This window comes from Saccopteryx bilineata, chromosome 4, assembly GCF_036850765.1.
Source record: "Saccopteryx bilineata isolate mSacBil1 chromosome 4, mSacBil1_pri_phased_curated, whole genome shotgun sequence".
NCBI lineage: Eukaryota > Metazoa > Chordata > Mammalia > Chiroptera > Emballonuridae > Saccopteryx > Saccopteryx bilineata.
This window is the reverse complement of record NC_089493.1, coordinates 209563659-209582964: the sequence shown is the minus strand read 5'-3', so window position 1 is coordinate 209582964 and position 19306 is coordinate 209563659. Positions and strand designations below refer to the sequence as shown.

The following is a 19306-nucleotide window of genomic DNA, read 5'->3' as shown; positions in this document are numbered from 1 at the left end:
GACAATATTTTCTTAGACATGACGCCAAAAGCACAACCAAAGAAAAATTTGATAAACTGGATCTTGTCCAAATTAGAATCTTTTGTGTTTCAAAAGTTCCTATTAAGAAAGTTAAAATACAATTCATAGATTGGGAGAAAATAATTTGTAAATCATACGGTATCTGAAAAGTCACTTGAATCTAAAGTATATAAAGAACTCAATATACAACTCAATAACCAAAAGGCAAATAACCCAATAAAAAGAGGGCAAAAGTTCTGAAGAGACATTTCTCCAAGAAAATATAATATATAAATAGCCAAAAAGTACATAAAGAAGTTGTTCAAATCACTAGCAATCAGGAAAATGCAAATCAAAACACAATCAGATATTATTGCATAATCATTAGGATGGCTATGATCAAAAAGTCAGATAAAAACAAGTGTTGGAAAGAATGTAAAAAAAGCAGGACCCCAAAAAACTGCTGGTGAAAATTTAAAATGGTATAGCCACATTGGACAACAGTCTAGCAGTTTCTCAAAAAGTTAAAAGTAGAGTTACTATTTAACCCAGCAATTCCAATCATTGCCATCAAATCAGTAATGTAGTCATTACTCAAATAAGAATTAGGATATTTTTATGAAGTAAATCAGAGATTGAGGGAAGGTGTGAGAGCATTTGGCACCTTCATGGTTTGTAAGACTAGCTGTTTCTCTGCTGGGGGATCTTCGGTGGCCCTGAAATAATTCCTTCCTAGAGATACTCATTTACACGGTGGAACAAAAAAATGGCACAGCCAATAACCAATAACTTAATCTCTCTGGTGCCTCAGTTTTCTTACGTTCAAAAAGGAGGGGTCTTTTTTTTTAATGTCTGACAAGCAGCTCTGTAATAAATAGTTCCCTTCCTTACCCTGGCTATGGTCACCTCACTGTCAATCTACTGAAGTCACTGCACTGAATAAAGACGCCATCTGCCAGAGATGTTCCTGCACATCAGCTAGTGGTTTTCATCAGTGGCTCTGTGCTAGATCATTCAGACTCATAAACAGACACTCCATGTTCGGTTTCACACCCCTAATAAGTGTGTTAACCTCCAAAGCCTATATGTAAGAAGCATAACCATAGCTCTGAGCTACGATTCTTAGTTTTACGGAGAATAGCTAAAAAATTTTCATCATGTTCTAGCTCCAGTCTCAATCACTGTAGACAGGGTCTATAACCCACAATATGGATTTCAAATTATTGGCTGAACATCATATACAGGAAGTTCTTCCGGCTGACTTGTGACTTTTTAACTGAATGTCACTAATTCTTAAATAATTCCCACCAGTGAAGTATTCTTCATGCTGTAAAGTAGATTAAATGCTGTAAATTTTATTGAAATTAGAAGTCAATCTAAGAACCTACAGGCAGAAATCATAAAATTTCCAGATTTGATATCTGACTGATTTTTGTCCAATTAAAGCCTCCAAAAAGTCTGGAAATAAGCCCTGCTCCAAGACCAGCCTAATGACCTTCACGCCTTTACCTAAATTTTTTGCTTTTCACATCTAAAGGAACTTATATAATTAAAACAAATAGGAAACATTATATTTGGCTATAGGTCAGACACAGGATGTGGTGGAGGCATTATACAAGTCACAGAAGTGACAACACTGCTGGGTTTTGACACAGAAAGAAGTAGAAAAGTTAACCTGTGATAAGTACAAAGGAACCAGTCCCAGAGACGACTGTTGACTGGGAAGGCAAGAAAAGGGCAATTATTCTGAGGGCTGGGAAGAGAAATGAGTGCCTCCAGGAAGGAATTATTTCTGAGACACCACAGAAAAGAATGAGAGAAGATACTCAGAGAGATAAATGAGCATTATGCTGAGGCAATAAAGGATAAAAAAAAAAATCCTTAGTAAATTTGGTGAACAAAGCTTGCCATTTTTTAAAAAAATTATATAAATGGGAGGCTGGTGGAGGCAGTTTTCAAAAAAGACGAAGTTTTGAGAAATACCACAATTACCACCAAGTATTTCTTGAGTAATTATTATGTGTTTATTGCTAAAATATGTTAATTTTGGTTGAGAGAATTATACATATTTATAGCCTAATCTCTATCAGAAGTTTACAGAAGTTTTGCAGAAATAATATTAGTAGATAACATCCAAATATGTAGAACAAGGTCTAGGAAAGGTGAGAGTTCAGAGCCAGGAAATCTCAGTGTGAGGTGAGAGCACCAAAGTTGGGCTTTAGGAAGCAGGGAAGACCAGAACATCGCAAAGCCGAGGGGGTGTGTTTTCCAAGGGGACAAAGCAGACGTGCAAGCAGGAGAAAACACAGGATCTGTGGAGGGCACTTTTGCACACTCATGCTGGAGAGAGGTAAACAAGATCACATAGGTTACTCCCGAGCCAGGTTCAAGGGGCTTCAAAACTCAGGCAGAATTTCTGCTTGAGGAGGAGGCAACAGAAATTCACTACACAATGCTGAGTAGGTGAATGACATGGCCAAGGTGTTTAAATATTTTGATGGTCATACAACAGGCCCCTTGAAAATACATTAAAGGCATAACGATTATTTGTGAGAGTCAAAACCAGAAACATTTTTATTTTTGTTGTTCTTTTTTGGTGTATTTTGAGTCCCAATCATTCTACAAGGCATTTGACTTACAGTTTGCATACAAAACAACAAAAATAAAATTAAACTATAAAGGGAATTAAGAACCAGCCCTGGCTGGTTGGCTCAGTGGTAGAGTGTTGGCCCAGTGTGTGAAGTTCCCAAGTTTGATTTCCAGTCAGGGCACATAGGAGAAGCACCCATGTGCTTCTCCACCCCTCCCTCTCTCCTTCCTCTCTGTCTCTCTCTTTCCCTCCTGCAGCCAAGGCTCAATTGGAGCAAAGTTGGCCCAGGCACTGAGGATGGCTCCATGGCTGTCATCTCAGGAGCAATGCAACAGAGCAATGCCCCAGAAGGGCCGGGCATCGCCCCCTGGTGGGCATGCCGGGTGGATCCTGGGTCAGGTACATGTAAGAGTCTGTCTATCTCCCCCCATCCCTGCTTCTCACTTCGGAAAAATACAAAAAAAGAAAATTAAGAAGCAAGTAGAATAGTGACAAAGCCTAAAGAGATGTGAAGTTTTTCCAAGGGCCAAGTAAATATAAAGCAAGGTGTGGAGAGTGGGCACATATAGTTTGGAGGTTAATTTACTCATTCACTAACTTATTCCACTCCATCTATGGAGCACCTACTACCTGCAGGAAGATAGTAGACACACACATGGTTTCTTCCCTCCCAGAATCCACAGTCTAGGGGAAAAGGAGGTACAAGTAAACATTTGCAGGAAGGTCATTATAGTCAGACATTCAAGTTTCAGAGATAATAAAAGTGAGAGAGAGAGAGAGAGAGAGAGGGTAGAAAGGTGACAACAGAGTAGGCAGACTTTCCAACTGCCACCTCCCAGGACCAAATTAGATTACAACTTAATTTAAGAGCAGTCATCCTGAAAAACCAACTTTGGACTAAACTAAGAAAAGCTTATACCAGGAGTTGGGAACCTATGGCTCGTGAGCCAGTTGTGGCTCTTTTGATGGCTGCATATGGCTCGCAGAGAAATCTTTAATAAAAATAATGATAATGTTAAAAATATAAAACATTTTCATGTATTACAATCCATTCATTTCCTACCAATCATGTTCATGGTTGCAGGAGGCTGGAGCCAATCACAGCTGTCCTCTGTGACAACACCAAATTTTTACTGGATAATGCATAACATACACAGGAATGACTCTCAAGGAATTACATTTTAAAATATGTGACGTTCATAGCTCTCTCAGCCAAAAAATTTCTGACCCCTGGCCTATACCCAAGGATCACTGAAAAAACCACACCGAGACTGGTAGGAAGGGCGGTGTTGGTCAAATACATTTTTAAATATGATATATAGGTTTGCTCGCTTATAGTTTGTATTGGGTGTGGGGCAGGCAGGATCCTTGTAGCCTGGGGCTTGATTTTAAGACTAAGCCTTTCCCACCCTTTTTGATGTAGGGCGGTGCACTTTCATGAGGAATCTCATTATGCCTCAGATAAGTGACTTTGTATCAGAGACTTCTTTGTTTGTATATTGGATTAAAGGTTTTGGTTTCTACACTATAAAGTGGGGCAGACCTCGGGAGCTTGCTCTCTCTTGGTTCCTGAGATTAGCATTAGAGAAGAGAGCAGAGAAAGGCCACGTGGGGAAGAGGAGAAGCAGCCAAGATGGCAGAGTGTTGAGTGAGAAGCCAGTTTGTGCAGAGAGAAGGAAGGAGATGGGGAACAGAGGTGAATAAGGCTGGTGAGCTAGAAACCTTTGATTCTAGGAACTCAGATAAGTCAGTAGCTTTGTGAGCACTGAATGAGTGGGTTTTGGAGCCCAGTGTATGTTTTTACTTGCCCACCGGGTGCAAGCTAGGATTAAAGATGACAGCCCACCAGTTCTTGGCTCTGTTGTTTTATTACCATCTGTCCGAATCTAATGCGAACCTGCCTGTGAATGGCCACAATGGTGGCTACTGGTTTTATATTTGGCGTAGTCTGTGGCAGGATTCGGAGATCGTTATGGAGTCGCCACCCTTGAGGTGCATGGTAGAGGACTGGCTGCTGTTATGGTTCCCCATGGCTGTCCTTTTAGGGGCCGTAGGCTGGCTGACTTTTACAGCCATGAGTGAGGAAACTGAAAGACCTGTGGAAGAGGCTGCCTGGGACCTAAAAACTGAGCAGTGGAAGGAGCTGGAGCAAAGGTGGGAAAAAGAGATGCTGACCCTGGAGCTGGAGGAAGTGCTGGAGGAGGCCGACCAGGTTTGTGAGATTCGCTTGGAAATATAGCAGTGGCTGGAAGAGGAATCACAGGTTCATGAGTTGCAGCTTGCCTTGGACATTGTGGAGAGCCAGCAGCGGCAGGAGGCTGGGGCTAAGGCTGGGGCTGGGGCTGGGAGGTCTGCGGAGCAGAAGGCAGTAGCAGCACAGGGCTCAAGCCCCGCAGTGGGAGCTGATGTTTTCAGTTCCTCTTTGGAGGATGAGGAGAATCAGGCTGGAGTTGCGATCTGCAGTCTCCAGAAGATGAGAGCCCAGCAGCAAGGAGCACTTGCTATGTCCCTGGTACGTCTGCAATTTGGGGAAATAGGGGTGAATGCCATCATGTTCTCTGGAGCAGAGATGGAAATGCTGACTGCCACTGCCACGTGCTCCTCCTTGGGACAGTGTAAGACCTGCCTGGATGGCAGGGATGAGGGGGGTGGCTGAGGCCCCATGTGCTTGGACTTATTCCTTGACTACCACCGGAGTGGGCACTGGCTCCTTTGCTGGATGGACTTATGAATTTTGGACAATGTGAAATACCCTGATGGGGGTGGGGGGCGGCTTTGCAGGTAGCACTCCCCCTGCCCTGGGAAGCCTTTCAAATGGCTAGAAAGAAGGCTGAGGACATTTTGCACTTTGGGCTAAGTGCTCAAAGACTGGTGAATTATACCTTTGTAATTGTTGAAACTGTTTGATTTGTGCTGTTGTAACTTATATAATATGCCTAATTTCCTTGTGCAGGAATACCTGTGCTTTAGATTGTGAAGTGAGCAAAAGGGGTGGAATGTTGGTCAAATAAGTTTTTAAATATGATATATATGTTTGCTCACTTATAGTTTGTATTGGGTGTGGGGGACAGGCTATAAGCAGGTAGGAATCTTGTAGCCTGGGGCTTGGTTTTAGGACTAAGCCTTTCCCACCCTTTTTGATGTGGGGTGGTACACTCTCATGAGGAATCCCATTATGCCTCAGATAAGTGACTTTGTATCAGAGACTTCTTTGTTTGTATATTGGATTAAAGGTTTTGGTTTCTACACTATAAAGTGGGGCAGACCGGGATCTTGCTCTCTCTCAGTTCCTGAAATTATCATTAGAGGAGAGAGCAGAGAGGAGAGCAGAGTAAGGCCACGTGGAGGAGGCCAGGAGAAGCAGCCAAGATGGCAGAGTGTTGAAGCAGAAGCCAGTTTGTGCAGAGTTTATGCAGAGAGAAGGAAGGAGATGGGAAACAGAAGTGAATAAGGCTAGTGAGCTAGAAACCTTTGATTCTAGGAAACTCAGATAAGTCAGTAGCTTTGTGAGCACTGAATGAGTGGGTTTTGGAACCCAGAGTGTGTTTTTACTTGACCACCGGGTACAATTTAGGATTAAAGCTAATGGCCCACCAGTTCTTGGCTCTGTTGTTTTATATCCATCTGTCCAAATCTAATGCAAACCTGCATGTGAATGGCCACGATGATGGCTACTGGCTTTACAGGTGGAGACACAGAAAGGGCTGCCTCGCTCAAGGAGTGAGCGGCGGCCCGGGGGCATTCTCATTGCAGGGGTGGGTTGCCTTGAGAGGTGTGGGTGCTCAGCCCCAGGCTGGGAGCACCAGCATAGAACCCCAGAGCCTAGAAGAGGCACTCAGACAGCATCTAGCTGTAAATGAGCTTGGTTTCTGTCCATGAGAAAGAGACACACCTCTCAAACGCAGACTCCGTTTTAAAGGGCCCACGCAGAAAACCTTGTTCACAGCCACTTACTTGGGGCTCTGGCAGGGAGAGAGCTTATAGGACTGGAGTTGCGGGAGGAGAGTGTAAAGTTGGAGGCCCGGGGAGAGACACTGTGGGGGATGGACACTGGAACCCCTGTGTTGAGTCATTCTCCAGTACTGCAGTCACCATCTTTCGTGGATGGAGCAATCCCCTCTGAGTGGCACCAGCCTGGGGAGAAGCAACTGCTCTGCCCTTGGGAGTGTCTCCTACCCCAGGGATGGCTACGGGTCATTCTGAGAAGCCAGGAAGCAGGGGGCACGTCAGTGACTCAGTTTTCTGGTGTTGAGAACGGTGCTTCCCCCACACTCTCCCGAGTCTATGACTGGTGCTTCCACCTCAGAAGAGACTCAGCTGAAACTGTCCTGAGAGGGGGAAGACCACACCTCTAGGTCTCAATGGCCACACCCTGCAGACTCCTGGGGCCTCACCCTACAGTTCTGTGAAAGTCTGGACCGAATGACACCTGGGGCCAAAGGGCAGAGCCACACCCACCACTCTTCCTAATCCCTGAATTGCCGCAGGCTCTAGACCCTCGCAGAGGTTTTTTCAGCAGCTAAACCCAACAAGCAGTCAGCAGACAGAGGCTGCAGGAGGCAAGACTCAGGGAAACTTGGCCATGTGAGCAGACTTCCCCCAGGACCAGAGTGGAAAAAAGCGAGCCTAGGCATGCAGCTTGATATTTCCATGTACACCTGGGCTCAGCAGAAGCAGCCACAAACTCTGAATTGTTTGTATCTCCAAAAAGGTTGCTGAGGGCCAGTCATGGGCAGTGTCTCCCAATGGTCTGTGCTGTGTTCCTGCTTGAAAGCCCAGGGTTGACATATCCAGTGGCCAGCTGTGGAGAGCATTGGTTCAGGACCTAACAACCCTTGCTAGAGTTGTTAGGTATCCTAAGGAAAAGCTCCTCACATCAGGCCCAGCTGAGGTGAGTTCCACTCTCTGTGATCAGAACCTGCACAGAGGCTCATGTGCAATGGATAGAGTGGAGCTTCACAGTCAGCCAGCCTGGGCACTGGATATTCCATCCTGCTAGGCTAGGGGGAAGGGAAAGAGGCTTGGAGCATGAACATTTAAGGTGTGAGTCCCTTTGAGCCTATTGCTGGATCTGGTCAAAGGGCTTAGCCTCTTTCTGAGGGGCACAGTCAGCCCCAGGAGAGGCCTCTCTCAGTCTTCCTCCCTGAGAATAGGGTCTCACCAGCTGAAAGAACATCTGCAGAAAGGACTGTTGGCCACACTAGTCTGAACCTGCTGCTCATCTTGTTGGGGAGAAATAAAATTTGAATATTCAGCAGTGGCTGAGGGATCAAGCTCTGAAGAAGGAGCCACATTCCCTGCACTGAGCTCCTGACCAAGAGACTGCTGAAGTAGGGGGTTCCACTAACATTGTATTCACAATCTCAGCTGCCCTAACCCACCAAGCATGCAACTTATAGAGGTGTACGTTGTATGAGACCAGTCTGAGCCCACACTACTGTCTTTCTACAGAAGACTCTGTAGGAAGACCAAGCAGCTGTAAGAGGAGGAGGAGAAGCTGAAAAGTAGCAACAAATTTTACAGAGCTTGGGGCTTTTATGGAGCTGTGGTCATCTAGCAGGAGGAAGCTGATCCTTATATAAAGGTTGCCCCCTCACACAGAGACTCAGAAAATGCAGACATAAACAGTGAAAAGTGCAGTAGCTGCAAACTGGTAGCCCACAGCAGGTTATCAACAACAACTGACGCCAACTCAAGAAGCATTAGAGTGAACACTACCGGTAGAGGTTGGCAAAAAGCACCAATCCTAGACTCAACCACCCACACAACCAGCAAACCCAAAGGTGGAGTCTAGCAGGCACCAGACACAGTGAAGAATAAGTATTCCTAACAGGAAAGATATTGCACAGTGTGTATACACATAATCAATGTTCACCCTTAGAACCAGCCACCCTGAAGGAATACTCATACCCATGAAAGGACCAACCGCATCTAATACTCACATACAACAAGAGGGAAAATAGTACCTTCAAGAAGCATTCATAGAACAAGAAAAACAAGTGGCCTGGAGGACAGTACCACCCAACCCATCTTCTTCATAAAAACCACACAAAAATTTCAAAACAATGGATGGACAAAATGAGCACCTAAATGAAGAGATAGCAAGCATCAAAAAGGACATTGAAATAATTTAAAAAAAGGAACCAGAAATGACAATACAATATCAAAAATAAAGACTGCACTAGAAAGAATTAAAAGCAGGTTAGATGAAGCAGAGGATCAAATCAGCAATTTACAGGACCAGATAAATGAAAGCATGGAAGCAGAACAGCATAAGAAAAGAGACTCAAAAAGTCTGAGGACACTCTAAGAAAGCTCTGTGACAATATGAAGAGAAACAACATCTGCATCATAGGGGTCCTGAAAGCGAAAAGAACGAACAAGGAATAGAGAACCTGATTGAAGAAATCATAGCTGAAAAATTTTCTAAATTGATGAAGGAAAAAGTTGCACAAGTTCAAGAAGCACAGAGAATTCCATTAAGAGGAACCCAAGAAGGCAAGACACATCATAAACTGTCAATGTTAAGAGACAAATAAAGAATACTAAAGGCTACAAGAGTAAAGCAGTGAATTACATACAAAGGAGCCCCCATGAGGATGACACCCAACTTCTCAACAGAAACACTTGAGGGCAGAAAAGATTGGCAAGATTGATGCAAAGCAAGATGAAAAGTATTGGTTGTAGAACCAAGACTTCTTTATCCATCAAGGCTATCATTTAAAATTGAAGTAGAAATAAAAAGCTTCCAAGACAAAAAAACCTAAAGGCATTTATTACAACCAGACCAGTACTGTAAGAAATGTTAAGGGGCCTGCTGTAAAAAAAGAAAAGTTAAAAAAAAAATCAAGAAAATGAGGATTGCAGATTTAAATAATAAAATTGTAGGCCCTGGCCAGTTGGCTCAGCGGTAGAGCGTCAGCCTGGCGTGCGGGGTAACCCAGGTTCGATTCCTGGCCAGGGCACATAGGAGAAGCACCCATTTGCTTCTCCACCCCTCCCCCTCTCCTTCCTCTCTGTCTCTCTCTTCCCCTCCTGCAGCGAGGCTCCATTGGAGCAAAGATGGCCCAGGCGCTGGGGATGGCTCCTTGGCCTCTGCCCCAGGTGCTAGAGTGGCTCTGGTCACGGCAGAGCGATACCCCGGTGGGGCAAAGCATCGCCCCCTGGTGGGCAGAGCGTCGCCCCTGGTGGGCGTGCCGGGTGGATCCTGGTCGGGCGCATGTGGGAGTCTGTCTGACTGTCTCTCCCCGTTTCCAGCTTCAGAAAAATACAAAAAAAAAAGAGAGAGAGAGAAAAAAAATAAAATTGTAATAAATACATATCAATAATAACCTTAAATGTAAATGGATTAAATGCTCCAATCAAATAACATAGGATAGCTGCATGAATAAGAAAACAGAACCCACATATATACTGTTTAAAGAGACCTACTTCAGAACAAAAGATACACATAGATTAAAAGTGAAAGGATGGAAAGAAGTATTTCATGTAAATCGAAATGAAAAGAAGGCTGGGGTAGCAATATTTATATCTGACAAAATAGACTTTAAAACCCTGGCTATATAGTAAGGGATAAAGAAGGTTGCTACATAATCCAGCAGGAGGATATAACCATTGTAAATATCTATGTGCCTAATATAGAAGCACCTAAATTTATAAAGCAGATTTTGATGCATATAAAGGGTGAGATCAACAACAATAGTATAATAGTAGGGGATTTCAATACCCCACTAACATCAATGAATAGATCCTCCTGACAGAAAAACAACAAACAGCAGCCTTAAATAACACAATAGATCAACTGGGTTTAATAGCTATCCTCAGGACCTTTCATCCCAAAGCAGCAGAATATACATTCTTTTCAAGTGCTCATGATACATTCTCTAGGATAGATCACATGTCAGTACACAAAACAAGTCTCAATAAATTTAAGAAAATTAAAATCTTAACAAACATCTTTTCAGATCACAATGGCATGAAACTAGAAATTAAGTACAATAGAAAAACTAAAGAATATACAAACACTTGGAGGCTAAGTAGCATGTTATTAAATAATGAATGGATTAACAACAATATCAAGGAAGAAATAAAAAATTTCCTTGAAACAAATGAAAATGAACATATAACAACTCAAAATTTATAGGACACAGCAAAAGCAATCCTGAGAGGGAAGTTCATAGCATTATAGGCATACCTTAAGAAGCAAGAAAAAGCTCAAATAAACAACTTAAATTTGCATCTAAAATAACTTGAAAAAGAACAACAAATAAAGCCCAGAGGAAGTAAAAGGAAGAAAATAATAAAGATCAGAGCAGAAATAAATGACATAGAGGATAAAAAAACAATATAGAAGATTAATTAAACCAAGAGCTGGTTTTTTGAAAGGGTAAATGAGATTGATGAACCTTTAATCAGACTCATCAAGAGAAAAAGAGAGAGGACTCAGATATATAAAATTAGAAATGAAAGTGAAAAGTATCAACTGACATCACAGAAATACAAAGAATTGTAAGAAAATACTATGAAGATCTGTATGCCAAAAAAATGGACAAACTAGGCAAAATGGATAAATTCCTAGGAAAATATAACCTTCCAAAACTCAATCTAAAAGAATCAGAAAACCTAAACAGACCGATTACAACAAATGAAATTGAAACAGTTATCAAAAAACTCCCAGCAAACAAATGCCAGATGGCTCCATAGGCAAATTTTACCAAATATTCAAAGAAGAACTAACACCTATCCTTTCAAGCTATTTCAAAAAATTCAAGAGGAGGGAAGACTTCCAAGCTCCTTTTATGAGGCAAGCATAATCCTCATTCGAAACAGGTAAAGACACTACAAATAAAGAAAGCTATAGGCCAGTATCTCTGATGAACTTAGACGCTAAAATTCTCAACAAAATATACATATTAGCAAACTGGATCCAGCAATACATCATGAACAAGTGAGATTTATTATGGAGAGGCAAGGATGCTACAATATTCACAAATCAATCAATGTGATTTATCACATAAAAAAAAGAAAGGATAAAAATCATATGATAATATCAATAGATGCAGAAAAAGCATTTGATAAAATCCAGCACCCACTTATGATCAAAACTTTCAGCAAAGTGGGAATACAGGGAACATACCTCAACATGATAAAGGCCATCTATGACAAATTCATGGCCAATATCATACTCAATGGGCAAAAATTGAAAGCAATCCCCTTAAAATCAGGAACAAGGCAGGGGTGCCCCCTTTTACCACTCTTATTCAACATAGTTCTGGAAGTCCTAGCCACAGCAATCAGACAAGAAGAATAAATAAAAGGCATCCAAATTAAAAAGAAGAAGTAAAACTATCATTATTTGCTGATGACATGATATAGAAAACCCTAAAGTCTCAGTCAAAAAACTACTAGATCTGATAAATGATTTCAACAAGGTGGCAGGATATAAAATTAGTATTCAGAATTCAGTGGCATTTTTCTACACCAACAATAAATGTCTGAAAAAGAAATTAAAGAAACAATCCCCGTCACTATCGCAACTAAATAAATATAGCACTTTGGAGTAAATTTACCCAAGGAGGTAAAGGACTTGTACATGGAAAATTATAAAACATTGATAAAAGAAATCAAGGAAGATACAAACAAGTGAAACAGATACCGTGTTCATGGATAGGAAGACTAGACATAATTAAAATGTCTATATTACCCAAAGCATTTCTATAAATTCAATGCAATTCCTATTAAAATACCAATGGTATACTTTAAAAATATAGAACAAATATTCAAAGATTTATATGGAACCAAAAAAGAACATGAATAGCCTCAGCAATCTTGATAAAAAAGAATAAAGTGGAAGGTATTACACTTCCTGATATCAAGTTATACTACAAGGCCACTGTAATCAAAACAGCTTGGTACTGGCATAAGAACAGGTATACAGATCAATGGAACAGAACAGTGATTCCAGAAATTAACCCACGCCTTTATGGTCAATTGATATTTGAAAAAGAAGGTAAGGGCATACAATGGGGTAAAGACAGTCTCTTTAATAAATGATGTTGGGGGCCCTGGCCAGTTGGCTCAGTGGTAGAGCATCGGCCTGGCGTGCAGAAGTCCCGGGTTCGATTCCCGGCCAGAGCACACAGGAGAAGTGCCCATCTGCTTCTCCACCTTTTCCCCTCTCCTTCCTCTCTGTCTCTCTCTTCCCTCCCGCAGCCAAGGCTCCATTGGAGCAAAGATGGCCCGGGTGTTGGGGATGGCTCCTTGGCCTCTGCCCCAGGTGCTAGTGTGGCTCTGGTTGCAGCAGAGCAACACCCAGGAGGGGCAGAGCGTCACCCCTGGTGGGCGTGCTGGGTAGATCCCGGTCGAGCGCATGTGGGAGTCTGTCTGACTGTCTCTCCCTATTTCCAGCTTCAGAGGAATACAGAAAAAAATTTTAAAAATAAAAAAATAAATGATGTTGGGAAAATTGGACAGTTACATGCAAAAAAATGAAACTAGACCACCAATTTATACCATTCACAAAAATAAACTCAAAATCGATATAAGACTTAATTAAATGTATGTCGTGAAACCATAAACAACTTGGAAGAAAACAGGCAGTAAACTCTCCAATATCTCTCATAGCAATATATTTGCTGATTTATCTCCATGGGCAAGTGAAATAAAGTACAGGATGAACAAATGAGACTGTATCAAACTAAAAAACTTTTGCACAGCAAAAGACACCATGAACAAAGTAAAAAGACAACCCACACAATGGGAGAACATATTCGCCAATACGTCTGATAAAGGGTTAATAACCAAAATATATAAAGAACTTCTAAAACTCAACACCAGGAAAGTAAACAATCCAATTAAAAAATGGACAAAAGAAATGAAGAGAAACTTCTCCAAAGAGGACATACAGATGACCAACAGGCATATGAAAAAATGTTCAACAACACTAATCATTAGAAAAATGCAAATTAAAACCACAATGAGATACCACCTGACACCAGTCAGAATGGCACTCATTAACAAATCAACACAGAATAAATGCTGGCGAGGGTGTGGAGAAAAGGGAACCCTCCTGCACTGCTGGTGGGAATGCAGACTGGTGCAGCCACTGTGGAGAACTGTGTAGGGTTTCCTCAAAAAATTAAAAATGGAACTGCCTTTTAACCCAGCTATCCCACTTTTAGTAATATATCTTAAGAATACCAAATCACTGATTCAAAAGAAGATATGCACCCCCATGTTTATTGCAGCATTGTTCATAATAGTCAAGATCTGGAAACAGTCCAAGTGTCCATCATTGGACAAGTGGATTAAAAATTTTTGGTACAAATACACAATAGAATACTATGTGGCCATGAAAAAGAAGGAAATCTTACCTTTTGCGACAGCATGGATGGACCTGGAGACTATTATGTTAAGTGAAATAAGCAGGCAGAGAAAGACAAATATCCTATGACCTCACACATATGTGGAATCTAATGAACAAAGTGAACTGAGGAACAGAATAGAGGCAGAGGCGGGTCCAGGGTCCAGAGGGACAGCTGTCAGAGGGAAGAGGGATGAGGGGATGGGATCAGAGAAGATGAAGTGATTAGTGAAATTATATATACATAACACATAGATACAGATAATGAGACAGCAAATCCTAGAGAAAAGCAGGGAGGGAGTTAGGGAGAAGACAAATGGGGTATAAAAAGGGACACAGGAGTGAGGGGTGAGGGAGTTATATTCAGTGGGACACTTGAATCCATGTAAACACAATAAATTAAAATTTTTAAAAAATAGTGAAAGAGATTATCTAGGGCTCAGATGGAGGACATAAAATGAATGAAAGAGCCCATAGTACATCACAGATACATCAAAATTCAGGGAACCTTCTGAGAGAGCGAGAAAATTAGAATAGTAGGGTGATAGTTATTCCAGGTGAATTAAAAGCCAAAAGCTAGGGTTGCATAGAAATACAGGTCACAGAAGAGTACGTAAATCACCAAGGTGCTCAGGTCAAAGGGGCAAAGAGCTCCTAGAGCAGGGGTCTGGAACCTTTTTGGCTGAGAGAGCCATGAATGCCACATATTTTAAAATGTAATTCCGTGAGAGCCATACAACAACCCGTGTACATTATGCATTATCCAATAAAAATTTGGTGTTGTCCCGGAGGATAGCTATGATTGGCTCCAGCCACCCGCAACCATGAACATGAGTGGTAGAAAATGAATGAATTGTAATACATGAGAATGTTCTATATTTTTAATGTTATTATTATTTTTATTAAAGATCTGTCTGCAAGCCAGATGCAGCTGTCAAAAGAGCCACATCTGGCTCACGAGCCATAGGTTCTGGATCCCTGTCCTAGAGCAATAACTTGCCAGATCTGGAGAGGAGACTGCAAGTGTTGACCCATTTGCAAATGAATAAAAATGTCAAGTGTGAAAGAAAACAGTCTGACCTCATCTACTACCCTCTGATTTATCTGCAGAGGAAATTAAGCCTCTTACTAAAGGAAACTATTTTCTTACAAGTACTTGCTATTATAAAGAAACCAAGTGACAATCTATTGATTTCATTAAAAAAGAATTAAAGTTTCCTTAATTGTTTAGGTGGTTTTTTTAGCTGAAATATTTACATTGGACTCCATTCTTTCCAATACTGTCTTCTCTACCTTACTTAGAAATTATTTTTTGCTATAGATACAACTTTATATACATATGTCCTATTAAATGCCAGTTTTTCAGCACAGCACTTTCAGAAGTATTTAAACCCCCCTCTGGGAAAGCGGACATGTTTATGTGCCCATGACGCTTTGTGGGGAGTCAGACACCAGATTAATTTCTGAACACTGTGATTCGACAAGATAATGTTCTAATCACAGAATAAATTGATTTTAAACAATTTAGGAAGGATAGTATAGGAATTATTATTTTGCCACAGTATTATTTTTAATTATTCAATAATGTTCAAGCAATTTATCATATTCAAAATACCTTGACGTGAGAGTCACCCTTCTTCATAAAATGACTCATTTCCGGTTATTTTCTTTATCCTTCAAGGTACCATGACTCAGACTTTGACAGAGTATTGTAATTATAACATTTTAGATTAATTCTAGTTTTAAAGTTTTAAGAATGTTCCAAAGAAGAAATTTTATAGCTTGTCAGGATTCTTTCTACATTTAATAATATTGTCAGGCCTGACCAGGCAGTGGTGCAGTGGATAGAGCATCGGCCTAGGACGTGGAAAACCCAGGTTCAAAACCTTGAGGTCACCAGCTTGAGCTGAGGCTCATCTGGCTTGAATGTGGCTCACCAGCTTGAGCACACACAGGGTGGCTGGGTTGAGCATGGGATCATAGACATGATTCCATGGTTGCTAGCTTGAGCCCAAAGGTCACTGGCTTGAAGCCCAAGGTCGTTGGCTTGAGCCCAAGGTCACTGGTTTGAGCAAGGGGTTACTCAGTCTGCTGTAGCCCCTGGTCAAGGCACATATGAGAAAGCAATCAATGAACAACTAAGGTGCTGCAACAAAGAATTGATCTCATCTCTATTCTTTCTTGTCTGTCTGTCCCCAAAGACAAGAGTCTTTGTTGACTCTCTCTGTCTCTCTCTCAAAAAAATAAAAAGAAATATTGTCAGAAAAAAATGTTTCTATAGAACACAATTCACAAAGTTGAATTTTAATTCATTTCTTCTTTTTATGAATTCAACATATTTTAAGGAAATAAAGAACCTTAATACACTCATAAGCTATAATAATAGTTATTATTATTGAGCACTTTGTGTCATGCACTGTAATAAAAGCTTTACACATTAAACAATTTCATTTTCATACCATGATTGGAAGTAAGTAATCTTGTTGTCTCCATTTCACAGAAAAAGGTACTGAAGTTTAGAGAGGTGAAGGCTTGCTCAAGATCTCAGAACTAGTAACAGACATGGGACTTAGTGTGGTCCTTTCCATTCTTAATTATAAGAAATATAACTGCTTCCCAAGGGCTCTCCTTTCTCTCTCAGAATTGTCTTCACCACTCCTAAATAACCCCCATCCCTAACTCAGTTTTCTACTATGTCGAAGCCCTCTCAACATTTTTCAAATCTACCTTACCAGGAAACAAAGATTAAACTTCTTAAAAAGAAACCCTGGCTGGTTAGCTCAGTTGGCTAGAGCATCATTCTGAAATGAAAAGGTTGCAGGTTCAAACGCTGGTCAGGTTACGTATCGGAAGCAACCAATGAATGTACAACTAAGTGAAACAGCAAGTGGATGTTCCTCTCTTTCCCTACCTCTTTATGTCTCTCTAAAATCAATCAATTAAACAAACAAAAAAACTAAAAAATTTTCTAAGAAGAAACCCTCTCAATGTTTTCCAGATCTAGCCTATCAGGAACTTCCTAAGAAAGGTTCAAATCTACCTTACCGGGAAAGACAGATTAAGCTTCCTAATAAGGATTATTTTATAAATATTAATTTTCTGATTCTTACTTTATGATCTTAACTCTGATAATTGCTTAGTAATAGTGAGGTGCTACTGCATGATAGCTAAGAAGCCACCATATCATCTAGACCATTCCTGAGAACACAGGCTAATGTTGGAATGCTTGGTGGTAAACATAGCTAATGTCATTGCTCTTTTACACTTATGAGGTTATTTTTTAAAATAGATAAATATTGTATTCATATGCATAACTGTATTATCATCATTATCTTAGAATAAGAACCAGATCCATTTTTCCTTTTGTAAAGGAATATATGTCAGGATAAATATCATGTTATAAAACAAGAAATAAGAAAAAAAACCCCAGAAGATTGACATCTTGTTAACTAAATATCTTTGTAGATAAACAACTAAATTAAAACAAAATTAACTGTCATTTTGAACTAGGTTTCATTTTACATGTCACTAGATTTTTCATTAGACCATATGAAATAATCTGAATTGTACCTTGTTTATAAATGTGTACGTGTCCCATCACATGAATTCTGAGAACATCAATGTCTCTAATTTTTACTACCTCACCACTTCTCTCACACATACTTGGCTGTCAACAATGCAATAAAATATAGGTGGGAATTCTTATACCCATGAACACAGCAGCTAATGTCCCTTATGAGGGTTTGGCTCCCTTCAAATAATATTTATAAATGTGGCACTAAAACACCAAATGTAATTTTATAAAGTCAATTTTCCACAATAATTTTTTTCAATTCACAATTTAACCAATGCTCTTTACCTCAAAGGGAGGACACACACTTCAGTAAAGGAAGGAGAGACATCTTACGAAAAGAACGTGTGATCTTCTTACATCATCAGTCACAAAAGTTACTCTTTACCCTCCCCACCCCAACCACCCACCACCAATCCAATTTCAAGTTAAGAGAAAAAAGACAAGTGTCCCAAGATTTGCTAATTATTCCAAGGGACAGAAGACAAGGAGGAAAAAACTTCCAGCACAATGTTATTGGAAACATTCTCAATATATTCCAAAATTGTCAAGTTCCTTCTATGAAACAAATAAAAACCCTTGTAACTCAGCGGATACAAACTTCAGCCAATGCTTGAATTGGTATTTACAATGATTCTTTTATCTTTCTCTTCCAACTTTTAGGTGCTGAAACAAAAAGGTTCATATTCTGTTGGCTTGGTATAAATACCCAAAGTAAATTGATGCTATAATACACAAGTTTTCAGTCATCAAATATGTGGAACATTTGTCCCAAGTAACTGTACAAATTCAGCTGGGTTACATTGGGGCATAGATTAGTTTTATGAATAACAGTTGCCTTAGAAGTGGTGTTTATGGCGGCAAGAATGGACTCCTGTATGACTAGTAAATCCTTCTATTTGCGGTGCACATGCACGCTCACAGAGCTACTCTTCCAACAGAGCCCAATTCTCCCCACACTAGTTGCAGTACTCTGAACAGACTGCAGGGGAGCCAGCTCTCAATAGGTTCAGAGTGGTTTGGGATGCCCTGTAATCCAGTCACAGACCCTTGAAACCATGTCAACACAATAAATGAAAATAAAAATTTAAAATTGGAAAAAAAAAAGTACCTCAAATGGTACTTGTAGAAGGCATGGAATTGCTAGGACATCTGCAGAAACAGAAAGTCCTCTGGACTCGGAAAAAGTTAAGGAGTCTGCTGCCTTAGAAGGTAGGGTTCGGTAGCTTCATCAGGATAGGACTGAAGAACAGACACACAGAAGGGCCCTTGGCATTCCATCCCGTAGCACCGTGAGTACTCAAGCCTGTCTTTCCATCAGAGAGGCTGTTCTGTGATGATTATTCATAATGGGATCAGACTATAGATTTGTACTCAAAAGCCACTGTTTCAGTTATATTTCATAAAGCTCTTTTAGGCAATTAGAACTTATGTATACTTTTTCAAAAATATCTTTGGTTCAGTTCCAGTATTACTAGCATTCTAGAAATGTTTATAACTATCATTTTGATAGATATTATTATAAGTTAAAACAACAGTGATTAAATAAGTTCCACAGTACTGAATTTGGATACAAATTTCCATCTTACTGAAATAGCAATAGCCAAATTTATTTCCTAGAACTAGATTCTCCTACCAACTATCTCCTATTAAATGAAACTTAAAATAAAAGAAGAAAAGCTATATATCATAAGTTGGACTTTACAAGTGTTTTCCCCTTGGTCCTAGACAAAATTAAATGTATAACCCAATTCAATACTTCTATTTATATATTTAGGCTTCT

At 40.4% G+C, this 19306-nt stretch overlaps 1 protein-coding gene across 4 annotated transcripts in view; it reads right to left on the bottom strand.

The window, feature by feature from the left end:
* The window catches only part of VCAN (versican), a 144737-nt gene that overhangs the window by 99243 nt on the left and 26188 nt on the right, over nucleotides 1-19306 (bottom strand). The gene's annotated exons all lie outside the window — the stretch shown is intronic.